Below are 10,445 nucleotides of genomic sequence, written 5' to 3'. Positions count from 1 at the left end.
TGGAAACAGGTGACCAGAACCCTACCTAAACCCCCCGCAATTACTCCTAAATGCAGAGGGAAACTTTGGAGTTGCACACCTGAGCCCGCGGGGAGAGTCTCTCCCCGCCATTGGCGGGGAGACCCCGCCTGGTGTTCGCAGCACCCGGAGGGTCCCAGAGAGAGTCGCTGAGGGTACGGAGGTCTCCCAGCTGCCGTTGCCCGCCCCGTGGGACTAGGGATTGCCGGAGATCTCGGAGAGGACCGGGGCTGGGGGAAGTTTCAAAGGCCGGCTCTGCGACCCGGAGGGGAATCTCCGGAGTTCCACCTGGGCAGCAGACAAAACTCTCTGTCTGCCATTAGCAGAGGGGCCACGCCGAGCATTCAGGGCTCTGGGAGAGGCCCGGAGAGAATCCCAGAGGGCGGGGCGACCCCCAGCTGCCGTTGCCCGCCCCGTGGGGCTAGGGATTGCCGGAGATCTCGGAGAGGACCGGGGCTGGGGGAAGTTTCAAAGGCCGGCTCTGCGAGCCAGAGGGGAATCTCCGGAGTTCCGCCCAGGCAGCAGACAAAGCTCTCTGTCTGCCATTAGCAGAGGAGCCACGCCCAGCATTCACGGCTCCGGGAGAGGCCCGGAGAGAATCCCAGAGGGCGGGGCGACCCCCAGCTGCCGTTGCCTGCCCCGTGAGACTAGGGATAGCGGGAGATCTCGGAGAGGACTGGGGCTGGGGGGAGTTACAGAGACCCAGCTTCGTAGCCTAGGGGGAAACCCTACAGGCTCACAGCAGCCTTAGGGAAAGCCTCTGCACAGCACCAGTAGAAGGCACCCAGCCGCCAGCCACAAGGCTGGAAGACCCCAGGGCAAAAGCAGCATAGCTAGGTGAACTAATCACAGACTGTAGAAGATGCCAATAGCTCTCCTGCGACCCATAGAGGACAAGTGAGATTTTGTGGGTGCCAACAGCAACGGAGCGACAAATATAAGTGATCCCACCCCTGGCCGCTGGAAAAGCCCATAACACCGTTGCAGACCCCAAGGAGAGAGCACATCTAGGTGGGCTGCAACAGTAGGCACCAGCAGCCTGAAGCCCCCCTGTGACGGCCCCCACGGCAGAGGAGGGAATCCAAAGGGCCACTGTGGCTACGAGGAGGGGCCCAGGCCCAGTTAGCAACTGTGGACAGGGTTCCTGGTTGGTGCAGTATAAACAGCTGCTCCCCCACCGCAGCAGCTGAAACAAGTGAAAGGAGCAACTAAACTCTATCTCCACGCGGAGGCACAAATCAACAACATCAAGCAATATGAAAAAATACATTAAATCTCCAGAACAGAAAGAAAGTAACAAATACACAGAAAACAATCCCAAAGAAAATGAGATATATAACCTAAATGATGATGACTTCAAAACAGCCATCATTAAAATTCTCAATGAGTTAAGAGAGAATTCTGACCAACAACTCAACGAGTTCAGGAGCTATGTCACAAAAGAGTTTGATACGATAAAGAAGAACCAAACAGAAATATTGGAAATGAAGAACACAATAGAGGAGATTAAGAAAAATCTAGATGCTCTGAACAGTAGGGCCGATAATATGGAGGAAAGAATTAGCAATTTGGAAGATGGCAATATAGAATTGCTGCAGGCAGAGGAGGAGAGAGAAGCAAGACTAAAAAGAAATGAAGAAACTCTCCAAGAATTATCAGACACAATTAGGAGATGCAACGTAAGGATTATAGGTATACCAGAGGGAGAAGAGAAGGAGAAAGGGGCAGAAAGCCTATTCAAAGAAATAATGGCTGAGAACTTCCCAAATCTGGTGAGGGAGATGGATCTTCAGGTGACAGAAGCCAATAGATCTCCAAACTTTATCAATGCAAGAAGACCAACTCCACGGCATATAGTAGTGAAGCTAGCAAAAGTCAACGACAAGGAGAAAATACTAAGGACAGCCAGGCAAAAGAAACTAACCTGCAAAGGAACCCCCATCAGGCTATCAGCAGATTTCTCAGCAGAAACTTTACAGGCTAGAAGACCGTGGAATGATATATTCAAAAATCTGAAGGACAAAAATCTACAGCCGAGAATTCTCTACCCAGCGAAAATATCCTTCAAATACGATGGAGAAATAAAAACTTTCCCAGATAAACAAAAATTAAGGGAGTTCATTGCCACAAAACCTCCTCTTCAGGAAATCCTCAGGAAAACCCTCATTCCTGAAAAATCCAAAAAAGGAAAGGGGCTACAAAACCAAGAGCAGAGGAGATAAGTAGAAGGACAACAACAGAGAGTAGCAGCTCTACATCAGAACACATTAAACCATTGGACGAGAAACAAAGGAAACTGAAGAAAACCAGAAAACAAGACACAAAATGGTAGTAGTAGGCCCCCACATCTCAATAATCACTCTAAATGTAAATGGATTGAACTCCCCAATCAAAAGACACAGAGTGGCAGGATGGATCAAAGAACAAGATCCAACAATATGCTGCCTCCAGGAAACACACCTCAGCCCCAAAGACAAACACAGACTCAGAGTGAAGGGATGGAGAACAATACTCCAAGCTAATAATGAACAAAAGAAAGCAGGTGTCGCTATACTAATATCAGACAAGGTAGATTTCAAAGCAAAACAGATAAAGAAAGATAAAGAGGGACAGTATATAATGATAAAAGGGACTCTCCACCAAGAAGACATAACACTTATATACGCACCCAACACAGGAGCACCAAAATTTGTAAAGCAACTCTTAATAGAACTAAAAGAAGACATCAACAACAATACAATAATAGTAGGGGACCTCAACACACCATTAACACCAATGGACAGAACATCCAGACAGAAAATCAACAAGGAAATAATAGAATTAAATGAAAAATTAGACCAGATGGACTTAATAGATATATATAGAACACTTCATCCAAAAACAGCAGGTTACACATTCTTCTCAAGTGCACATGGAACCTTCTCAAGGATTGACCATACTTTGGGAACCAAAGCAAACATCAATAAATACAAGAGAGTTGAAATAATATCAAGCATCTTTTCTGATCATAATGCTATTAAACTAGAAATCAACTACAAGAAAAAAGCAGAGAAAGGTGCAAAAATGTGGAGACTAAACAACACGCTTCTCAACAAACAATGGATCATTGAAGAAATTAAAGAAGAAATCAAATTTTATCTGGAGACTAATGAAAATGAGAACACAACATACCAAATCATTTGGGATGCAGCAAAAGCAGTCCTAAGAGGGAAATTCATCGCAATACAGGCTCACCTCACTAAACAAGAAAAAGCTCACATAAGCAACCTCAAACGACACCTAACAGAACTAGAAAAAGAAGAACAAACAAAGCCCAGAGTCAGTAGAAGGAGGGAAATAATAAAAATAAGAGCAGAAATAAACAATATTGAAACAAAAAAGACAATAGAAAGGATCAATGAAACAAAGAGTTGGTTCTTCGAAAGAATTAACAAAATTGACAAACCCCTAGCCAGACTCACCAAGAAAAGAAGAGAGAAATCGCAAATTAATAAAATTAGGAATGACAGAGGAGAAATCACAACAGATACCAATGAAATACAAGAGATCATAAGAGAATACTATGAAAAACTATATGCCAACAAATTGAACAACCTGGAAGAAATGGACAAATTCCTAGACTCCTACAATCTCCCCAAACTGAATCAGGAAGAAATGGAGAATCTGAATAGGCCAATCACAAGTAAGGAAATAGAAACGGTAATCAAAAACCTCCCCAAAAATAAGAGTCCAGGACCAGACGGCTTCTCTGGAGAATTCTACCAAACATTCAAAGAAGACTTAATACCTATTCTCCTCAACCTGTTCCAGAAAATTGAGAAAGATGGAGAACTCCCTAACACATTCTATGAAGCCAACATCACTCTGATCCCCAAACCTGACAAGGATAACACAAAGAAGGAGAACTACAGGCCGATATCACTGATGAACATAGATGCAAAAATCCTCAACAAAATTTTGGCAAACCGATTACAGCAATACATCAAAAAGATTATACACCATGATCAAGTGGGATTTATACCAGGGACACAGGGATGGTTCAACATCCGCAAGTCAATCAACGTGATACACTACATCAACAAAATGAAAAACAAAAACCACATGATCATCTCAATAGATGCAGAGAAAGCATTCGACAAGATCCAACACCCATTTATGATAAAAACCCTCAGTAAAATGGGTATAGAAGGAAAGTACCTCAACATAATAAAGGCCATATATGATAGACCCACAGCCAACATCATACTCAATGGACAAAAACTGAAAGCCATCCCTCTGAGGACAGGAACAAGACAAGGGTGCCCACTTTCACCACTCCTATTCAACATAGTACTGGAGGTGCTGGCCAGAGCAATTCGGCAGGAAAAAGAAATAAAAGGAATCCAAATAGGTAACAAAGAAGTAAAACTCTCGTTGTTTGCAGACGACATGATCTTATATATAGAAAACCCCAAAGAATCCACAGAAAAACTATTAGAAATAACCAACAACTACAGCAAAGTAGCAGGGTATAAAATTAACGTGCATAAATCAGTAGCATTTCTATACACTAACAATGAACTAACAGAAAAAGAACTCAAGAACTCAATCCCATTCACAATCGCAACGAAAAGAATAAAATACCTTGGGATAAACTTAACCAAGGAAGTGAAGGATCTATACAATGAAAACTACAAGACTTTCTTGAAAGAAATTGACGATGACATAAAGAGATGGAAAGACATTCCTTGCACATGGATTGGAAGAATAAACATAGTTAAAATGTCCATACTACCTAAAGCAATATACAGATTCAATGCTATCCCAATCAGAATCCCAAGAACATTCTTCACAGAAATTGAACAAACAATCCTAAAATTCATATGGGGCAACAAAAGACCGCGAATTGCTAAAGCAATCCTGAGCAAGAAAAACAAAGCCGGCGGAATCACAATCCCCGATTTCAAAACATACTACAAAGCTACAGTGATCAAAACAGCATGGTACTGGTACAAAAACAGGTCCACAGATCAATGGAACAGAATTGAAAGCCCAGAGATAAAACCACACATCTATGGACAGCAAATCTTCGACAAAGGAGCAGAGGGCCTACAATGGAGAAAAGAAAGTCTCTTCAACAAATGGTGCTGGGAAAACTGGACAGCCACATGCAAAAGATTGAAAATTGACCAGTCTTTTTCACCACACACCAAAATAAACTCAAAATGGATCAAAGCCCTAAAGATTAGGCTGGAGACAATAAGTCTTTTGGAAGAGAATATAGGCAGTACACTCTTTGACATCAGTTTCAAAAGAATCTTTTTGGACACTGTATCTCCTCAGTTGAGGGAAACAATAGAAAGAATAAACAAATGGGACTTCATCAGACTAAAGAGCTTCTTCAAGGCAAGGGAAAACAGGATTGAAACAAAAAAACAGCTCACTAATTGGGAAAAAATATTTACAAGCCACTTATCTGACAAAGGGTTAATCTCCATAATATACAAAGAACTCACACGGCTTAACAAGAAAAAAACAAACAACCCGATCAAAAAATGGGCAGAGGACATGAACAGACATTTCTCAAAAGAAGATATGAATATGGCCAATAGACACATGAAAAGATGTTCATCATCGCTAATCATCAGGGAAATGCAAATCAAAACTACACTAAGATATCACCTTACACCCGCTAGATTGGCAAAAACATCCAAAACCAAGAGTGACAGATGTTGGAGAGGTTGTGGAGAAAAAGGAACCCTCATACACTGTTGGTGGGAATGCAAACTGGTACAGCCACTATGGAAAACAGTATGGAGATTTCTCAAAAAGTTAAAAATAGAAATACCCTATGACCCAGCCATCCCATTACTGGGTATCTATCCTAAGAACCTGATATCAGAAATCTCAAGAGTCCATTGCACCCCTATGTTCATTGCAGCATTATTTACAATAGCCAAGACGTGGAACCAGCCTACATGCCCAGAAACTGATGATTGGATAAAGAAGATGTGGTATATATACACAATGGAATACTACTCAGCCATAAAAAAGACAAAATTGGCCCCTTCACAACAACGTGGATGGACCTCGAGGGTATTATGTTAAGCGAAATAAGCCAGTCAGAGAAAGACGAACTCTATATGACTCCACTCATAGGTGGAAATTAGTATATTGAAAAGGAGATCTGATCGGTGGTTACCAGGGAAAAGGGGGGGTGGGGGGAGGGCACAGAGGGGGAAGTGGTGTACCCACAACATGACTAACAAAAATGTACAACTGAAATCTCACAAGGTTGTAATCTATCATAACATTAATAAAAAAAAAAAAAGAAGAGTCTTCCCTAATCATAATACTTATTAGTATTTAGTTTATTTTTAAATACTCTTGTATTTAATTTCTCTCTTTATAATATATTTTATATGTTATATATTTATATATATAATATAAATATAATATATAAAATATACATTTTTTGTATATAAATATAAATATAATATAAATATTTATGTTATAAATATTTATAATATTTAAAATGTCACTCTTTCCTACTAGAATCTAAGTGTAGGGACTGAGACTGTCGTGGTTTGGTTGTGCAGACCAGATAGGCTGGAAACTGACCTCTCTGTGTGTGCATGTGTATGATTGTGCATGAACAAAAAGGAAGCATCTGAAATCAATGAGTGAGGGAAGAGGTAGGTAAGAAGTGCTTTTGGAATGGCTGGCTAGACATAAAAGATCAAACTCTATTTCTCATTTCCAAGCGTTCTAATGTGAATCCCTGTTGACTAAAAGTGCTATGTATAAAAATGTAAGCTATGGAAAAAGAAAATTACACATTATGTTTATAAAATATCTCTGAATGAGAGGAAACTTACGCATTTTAACACAAATGGAACAGAAAAACAGCTAACCAGTTGACCTTGGTTAACTTCAGGTCACCCAATGACCTGATTGAAGGTCACTTCAGTTCCTTCTTTCATAATTGATTTGTGATGTTCTTCTTATTTTATATGGGCGTTTACTCTGGAGATCTTTTTTTTTTCATTGATCTATCTACTGGTTCTTGATTTTATATCAAATTGTTTTAATTATTGGATCTTCATCACATATTTTAATATATAATAGATTGTCTCTTTGTTTTATTGATTATTTTATTTTTCTAGAAAAATTTTAAACCTATCTTGCCAGATTCCCAAAGAAGTCCTCCTTTGATGTTTATTTGAGTTAAATTAATCTGTGAATTATTTTTTGAGAACCAAGCCAAATAAAGCCACATCTTCAGTTTATGCCATATGCTTAATAATTCCAGACATAATCAAGAGTGAAGTGCAAAAATTTAAACTATCAAAAAAAAAAAAGAAAGAGAAATAGAGGAGGAAAGTGAGGAAAGGGAGGTGATAAATGAAAAAGAGAAAAAGTAATATTGGTTAATTTTAGACCTCAGATTAAGAAAAGAAATTCTAAACACAAAAGCATAAAAGAGAACATAAAACAAAAATCAATAAACATGAGTATATCAAATTGTAATGTTTATCAGTTATAAGTAATACAAATGTTAAACTACTATTAACACACAGAGAAATTATTTGCCAGAAATAGTTGTGACATTTTAGTATCTTTTCTCTGTAAAGTGGTACAAATAAATGAGGAAATAACAATAAACTTAAAGGAAAAATGAACAGATAATTCTTAGGAGTAAAAATGGCCAATAAACACATACAAAGTAATTTCACTATTTCTCAAAAATATAAAAAAACCCCACAATGCCCTCATTATGTGTTTTTAAATGCTTATTGAGTGTTTACTATGTAAATTGCTGTTCCGTATTCCATAATACATAACACGGTTGATGCCTTCCAGAGGTAAAGGGCCTTCATCATATTTCAGGTTAAAGTAGATCTTAATCTACTGTAGCCAACTTGTTATAATTCATTATTAATTATTCTACAAAATGTGTATGTGGCTGTTAGTGTGTCTGTGTATTCCTAATCATTCCATTTTTCCATTCTTGGAGTCTTATCTAAATCAAACTTCATTACTTTAAATATAGATTACTGTAATTACTTAATTTCTTCTAGTCTCTCCTCAAACTAATCCACATGTGTCTCCAGCCAGTTTTCTGAATGAAAATGCTGATTTCGATCTCCTGCCAGGAAATTTTAAATGTTTCAGACAGTCTACATAGGATCAGATATAATGTCTTCCATTAACCAGAAGAAGTTAGTTAAGGCAGACTTTCCACACATTTAAACATTTAATTTTGATGCTGTGTTGATTTACTGAGGTTTGGAACCATAGTCTGATACAGTCGCATGAGAGTAATGAGAGTTGATAATGAAAGTTATCATTGAGTTTCCTCCTAATCTACTCTGGTAGATCTACTCTGGTAATGGTGGAATTTGGACCAAGATTTGCCAGACAATTTTGAAATTCCATTCATATGTCTTTTAACAAAAACAGTCTAATGATTTACAGATTAATATTTATATAAAATGTGTTTTTCATTTTCTATGTCCCTTATTTATGGAACATTTTAATAAATTAAAATCAGTTTTCCATAGAGGTTGAAGTTTGTTTAAGAATATTATAATTCCATATAGATTTTTTAGAGCATTTATCACCTCCTAATTTCTCAGGCTATAAATAAAAGGATTTAATAAAGGAATTACTGTTGTATAAAAAATTGCTACTGGTATATCTTTATTCCCTTCTTCAAATAGTTGAATATATATGAGGAGACAAACGTAGAATATTGAGACAGAGAGAAAGTGGGATGCACATGTAGAAATGCTTTGCCTCTCCCTTCTTTGGCTTTCATTTTGAAAACAGTAAAAAGGAGGCAAAGATAAGAGATCAAGGCAGTGGCAATGGTGAGGATTTGAATTGGCATTGAAAAAATATATATCATTAGTTCATTGATAAAAGGGTCAGTACAGGAGAGTCGATAGTGTGGAAGAACATCACCAAAAAGGGGTCAATGATGAGACCTGCAGAAAGTTAACCTTAATAGAAGCGCTACCTGGATAAGGGAATGCAGGTTTCCAGCTATGAAGGCCCCTGTGGTCACCTGAATGTGGAGTTTTTTCGACATGATGGTGTGGTACTGCAGTGGGATGCATACAGCCACATAGGGTTCATAGATCATTGCTGCCAGGAGAAAGCAGTCTGACATTTCAACAGTGCAAAGAAAACAAAATTGTGCCATGCATTCAGAGAGGGAAATCATTGTGTCCTCAGAAAAGAAGTTCTCTAACGTCTTGGGGGTGACGGCACAGGAACAACAGGAATCCATCAGAGCCAGGTTGCCCAGAAAGACGCACATTGGCATGTGAAGATGCAGCTCCACAAAATTCAGTGCCACCAAACCAAGATTCCCCACCATGGTTATCAGAGAGATGGCCAAGAACACCACGAATAGGAGCATCTTCAACTCTGGGTGATCTGTAAATCCTATGAGGATAAACTCAGTTGTCAAAGAGTAATTTTCCTTAGCCATTCCTGGCTTCTCAGCTGAGATAGAAATTGTAGAGAAATGGGACTCTAAAATAGAGTGTGTCTAATTCTCCACTCGAATTTCCCCGTGTACAAAAAGAAAGAGGTTCATCTTCAATCATCCTATGCTGTCTCCTGATAGTAGCACATGCACAGTAGGTCGAGTCTCTGAGAACAAAAGTATCACAGATTGTGTCCACAGGGTTGTCTAGAAATGCCTGTGTGAATTCCCAGGACATAAATGCTGTTTCTGCATAAATTATCCAATGCTGATGTACACATTCCTGGTCAGTCTGTATAATTTTCTATTTCCAAAATTAGAAGACATTTTCTTATGGTGTCTTTTTCTCCAGGAAAAAAATAAATGAGTTTTAAAACTTATCCTGTTGCGTTGATGTGATGTTTGAAAATAAATTACTTTAGACATTTTAAATGTCTTATTGTAAAAATTCCACAGAAACACAGTGGGTTTTAAAACTGGTTTCTTTAGCTTGGTATTCCTTCATTGATAAGCTTTCCAAGGGACATTTTAAAGAAAGACCTATTCATCCTTTAAGACAGGGTAAGAATAGAACATCTTTAAATTTTCTTAACGAATTAATTTTGATACGATTTCTATTTAATCCAACACATTCTGGATCCTACTCCTATATTGGTGTGACACATTCCTGCAAGAAGTTATTACTCTTAATTATCCATTTATTCTAAAACTTTCTCTCTTTAGTTTTAGTGTCCTACATGCACGCCCACATTATGAGTTTGGTCACAGTGTATTTTCCTCATGATAAATCCCTATCTTGCACTCTCTCTTACTTCTTCTGTAGAAACTACTGTCCTCATTTTTGGTAAATCCCATGGAGGTTCTACATTTAGTATGTGATTATGTTTATAAACTCACTATTTACTCTTAATCCACTATATATTTATTGGAATTCCATGATAACTCAAATTTA

General features: G+C 38.6%; 1 pseudogene; it reads right to left on the bottom strand.

The window, feature by feature from the left end:
• Window positions 1-8,547: 8,547 nt before the first annotated feature.
• Window positions 8,548-9,496, bottom strand: LOC106824244 (olfactory receptor 5K4-like; annotated as a pseudogene).
• Window positions 9,497-10,445: the final 949 nt, after the last annotated feature.

Source organism: Equus asinus, chromosome 5 (assembly GCF_041296235.1).
Source record: "Equus asinus isolate D_3611 breed Donkey chromosome 5, EquAss-T2T_v2, whole genome shotgun sequence".
NCBI lineage: Eukaryota > Metazoa > Chordata > Mammalia > Perissodactyla > Equidae > Equus > Equus asinus.
The sequence above is the reverse complement of the archived record's forward strand: the minus strand, read 5'-3'. Positions and strand labels throughout refer to the sequence as shown.